Raw genomic sequence first — 4,862 nt, 5'->3', positions numbered from 1 at the left:
CATGTGGGTTATTGTTTGTTTAATTTCTTTTCAGTTATGAATTGCTGTCTGTACCTTCTAGTCAATGAACGAGAATATTGAGTCTTTTTTTTTTTTTTAAATAGGCTCTAGTTTATGACAATGTTGTGTCGCCCCCTTCCTACATGGACTGTTCTCACTTTTTCGGCTTTACAAAGTATTTGGTTGCCCTGTTCAACAGTTTTATTTTGCCTTCAGTTCAGTGTCCCTTATGCAGACACATTTTATTTTACCTACTGTGGTTGGTTGGCGGGTGATCTGGTGTGGTTTTCACCTTCTTTCGTATCAAGCATCTATCCTCCTTATCTTTCCTCTTTCATTCTTTGAATGTTACTCTCAAATAACACTTCTAATCTTCGGCACTTCTGTGGCCTGTTTTCAAGTGCTGCAAAACTCTTACTAAAAGAGAAACTGTTTTATCTTCCTAAATTGTCTTTTCCTGTACATTGTTGGCATTTTTTGATTGATTGTACAGTAGCATTATCACTGGCGTTGCATGCTGTGTTTTGCACAGAGTGGTTTACTCTGATGTGACAACCACCAATATTTCAGTTGTGTGGCTATTTTTTTCTATTTAGAAAAAAATATGTAACTGATTTTTTATGTTAAATTTTTTTTTTTTTTTTTTTTTCATTTTTCTTTGCGTATAATTCGCCTTCAGCTGTTTTGTGTATGATAGTATTGCAGGTCATGTTTTGATGATGTAAGATCATTATTTTTGAATATTGCGTCTAGATGTTTCACTATGTGCTGACGGTATACTAATCTGACTCTGGAGCATTATCTTGGTCTTTTGCCTCATGTTGATACGTTGTTAAATATGTAATATACAGTCAGATTTTGTCTCTCTCTCCTTTTACTCAATCTCTCTCTCTCTCTCTCTCTCTCTCTCTCTCTCTCTCTCTCTCCTTTTACTCAATCTCTCTTTCTCTATCTCTCTCTCTCTCTCCCTCTCTCTCTCTGTCTCTCTCTCGTTGTCTACCTTCTTTATTTCTCTCTCCCTCTGCTTAGTCTATGCAACTCAACTGCCATGATTCTGCTTTAGTGGCACTGCTGTGAACCGCAACTATTCAGAAAACAATAGTTCCAAGTTTCGCTTTATTTTATGACTTCTCTTCTATCGCTGAAAATGTTATTTGACCGATATGTCTCAACCCCCCACCTGTAAAATCTGTTCTTTATCTGTACATAGTGTATCTATTCTATCTTTTTTTGTGTGTGTGATGTTGAAAGATTTTTTTAATTTGTAAAGTGTTTCTATTGTTTCTGGCGTTAATTATATTGTTTGTCCTTATTTGGAAGTTTTGAGTTTTGGGGTATTTTTTGTCGTTGTTTATTGTTTAAACCAACTATTATGATTATATATCCCATTATCAGGATTCAAGAAATAATGAAGGCAGACGTGAAGTTTATTGGTTTTATTTTGGGGGATTTTTTTTATGTAACATTTTTACCATTATGTTGGTACATTTAATGGTGAAAATTAGAGTTATTATATATATATGTAGATATTAAACAGTTTTGTTTTTAATATTATGTCTGTGAATTGAGGGGATAGGGTTTGATTATGTGATACTGATTGTTTTCTTGGCTTAATTTTGCCTTGGTATAGTGTGGGTGTTCTTATAACTGCTAGCTGCTAGTGGGCTTTTGTTGTTAATGATATTGGTTATTGTTCCTTTCTTTTCACAATAACCACTTTATCTTAGTGTTAGCCTTTGTCATATTTTATTATATGTTTCGTTATAGTTTAGTTGTTAATTTCAGTCAACATCTTCTTGAACAATTTACATGAATTCAGTTATTTTATGGGTATTACGTCAACGTGGAAGGTAAAGTTATAGAATGAGATTTACCGAAAGAATGCTGTTCTAAGCTCGACCCTTATCTCAATAAGTCACCACTGACAGATTTTTTCCACTGTGGAAGATTTGTCTTAATTGTTCTGGTTGAAGGCTAAAGCGCTTATGGAAACTTGTGTATACCACCAGCATCAGTGGTATTGCAGATAGGCTTTTTGCTGTTGCATGCAGGAGACCTGAGCTCAATTTCTGAGCGGGGATCAATTTTTATCAAGTATCTCAGTCTTTCTGCTGGGATTTTGTTTTTGTTTCCCTCTCAGTGGGTGGTTGGTGGATGCTCTGGTGTGGTTTGATCCTTCTTTCCTGTCAAACATCTATCGTCTTTATCTCCCCTTCTTCTTTTTTATGTTTGTTACTCTCTTGTAACGCCTCTAATCTTCTGGCGCTCATACGACCTTATGCAGTTGCGAGCGCCGTAAAACCTCTACTAAAACTAAACTTCCCCTCTCAGCTTGGGTTAGCCCTGAAATGTAGGGTTGGAAGCTCGCCTCCTGAATGATCTAATTTAAAGAATTCCGCCAGGCTTCTGTGCAGCTGAAGTTGGTGGCGTAAGGATTTTATTCATCCGAGAAAGAACCTGCAATTTTCTTAATTTGTGAATTTTTTTTAGAGAGGCTGCTGTTTCAAACAAAAAGCTATCCCACTTTTTTTCTATATTGTGTGGCTTGTCTAGTAAGCACATGTATATTTTGTGTGGATTTAAAACTTTGTAGATGTTGAATTGCTCTTTTGAAGTTGTAGAGAAGAGGTCTATGCACAAGTGTGTTCGCAATATGTTCTGTCGTTCATTTTTCTATACAGTACTTATACCAAAGGCTTTTTATTTTTTTGACGTTCCCAGTTGTATTCAGATAAGCTGACAAGCTCAAAATTGCATTGTATTTCAAAATGTTATGTACACACATGGTAAATTATTTTGGTCTGTACCTTTTGGCTGCTATCAGGTATGTGGTTCTGATGCCCTGTTCGAAATTTTGCAGCTGAGTTTTATTTATTTTATTAATTTTTTGACTATCATACTTTGTTTTAATGCTTTATTGAATAAAGATTAATGACAGTTAACCCACATGTTTGCACATAAATGTTTACAAGTTTTTGTTGACGCACCACAACCACCACCAGTTATCAAATTACATTGCCGTTTTTCAATGTCTTGATTACTGGCATATGTAGTGCTGTAGCGGTTAGGCTCTTCACTATTGCACACAGGACGCCCTGGGGTCATTTTTGTACCCCCAGCCAGGGTTGTATTCTTCACATTTTAGAATACTTCTAGTACGAAGATCTCTTTGAAAGTTTCAGTATTTCTCAAAAAAATTATTTTGACAGACTGCTGTGCAAAGCGTATGGATGGGATTAACGAGTAAATTCCCTCTTTGGAAAGTGTGGGCACAGAGTTCCCCATGTTGTATGGATACGATAGTAAAACATGACTTACGGATAGGGCTAATCGACAATCTCCATCTTTGTGCTGGGATGTTGTATCCCACTCAGCTTAGCCCGGCTCTGACAGGTATGGGCTTAGCAGCCTGTCTCCAGGGTATTCTAATTTGTTTAGATGTGTGCGTATAATTACTAATAACCTGTATTATAGAAGTTGGCGAGGTTGTTTTTGTACTTTTTGTTTAATACGGCCTCTGGCTTCACATGTTTTATAAAAAATATTAGATACGGGTGTTGTCACAGTTGCGATACATATAACCTTATGCAGTTGCGAGCCCCATAAAAACTACTAAAAGTAAAAGTCTCGATAACATTTTAGAATTATTGGAATTACACTTGGGTAGTTTTGAACTCTGTGAAAATGCTCAAATATGACACGATGTTTGCAGCTCTTTGTCATCATTTTTAAAATAAAGGTTATAATCCGTCATCACTAGTGTTTGTGGTGTAACGATTAGGCACATGACGGTCGCACGCAGGAGACCCGATTTCGATTCCCGAGTGGGAAGAATTTTTATCGAGTATCTCAGTCTTTCTGCTGGGGTGTTGTATCCCTCTCAGCCCTGGGTTGGCCCTGGCGGGCAGAGTCAAAGCCCGCCTCCTAAACAACTTAAGTGTGTCAATATGGGCGTAAAAACACCTACCTTAAAAAAGTATTACTCTGTATGTAATCAACTGTTATCAGTCTTTCTCTCTACCGGGATATCTCGTAGAGGCTATTGTTTTAGAACAATGACGATATACAGGCCTTGGCAACCCTGTTGCCACGCCCGCTGACGCAAACAGAACGCGCGTCTCTTGAGCTCGAATAGGACTAGGGGGGCAAAAATATGTACTTTGTACTTTTGTAAGTTTCCTTATTATTGTATCTTAAAGTATAAACTCTATTCTACCCCTCGAAGCGGTGCAACTAACTGAAATGTGTTTAGTCCATTCCCAAAGGGGGGACATTAACATGTTCTTATGCAGAGTAGAATTGTAAATGGGCTGATTCATCATTATCATGCTCATAACTGTGCCTGAACTGCAACAGGGAACTGCTTTTTTTTCTTTCCTGATCCTTACTGTTGTCCTTTTTCTCTACTTCTTTTGCATGTTTGTCACACTCTTGTGATCCGCTATTTCCGGGGTGCCTTGATACTGATAGTCGAAGCAGACTTTGTGCTGTTAAAGCTAGAGAGGTGAGCAGAGTAAGTCTGATTCCCTGTAAGGACTTCTCTGTTGACATCCACTCTTTGGCTCTCATATGACCTTATGAGTTGCGAGCGCCGTAAAACCTCTACTAAAAAACAACTATCTACCGGGACATCTCGCAGAGGCTGTTGTTTTAGAACAATAGCAATATACAGGCCTTAGCAACCATGTTGCCACACTCGCTGACGCAAACAGAACGCGCGTCTCTTGAGCTCCAATAGGACCACGGCAAAAATATGTACTTTGTGCTTTTATAAGTTTCCCTATTATGTTATCTTAACGTACAAACTCAATTCTGAACTTAATAGCACAGCTTACAATCTATAGGTCAGCAAATATTGTGGG

Source organism: Aplysia californica, unplaced genomic scaffold, assembly GCF_000002075.1.
Source record: "Aplysia californica isolate F4 #8 unplaced genomic scaffold, AplCal3.0 scaffold00244, whole genome shotgun sequence".
Taxonomy (NCBI): domain Eukaryota; kingdom Metazoa; phylum Mollusca; class Gastropoda; order Aplysiida; family Aplysiidae; genus Aplysia; species Aplysia californica.
Note: the sequence above shows the minus strand (reverse complement) of the source record.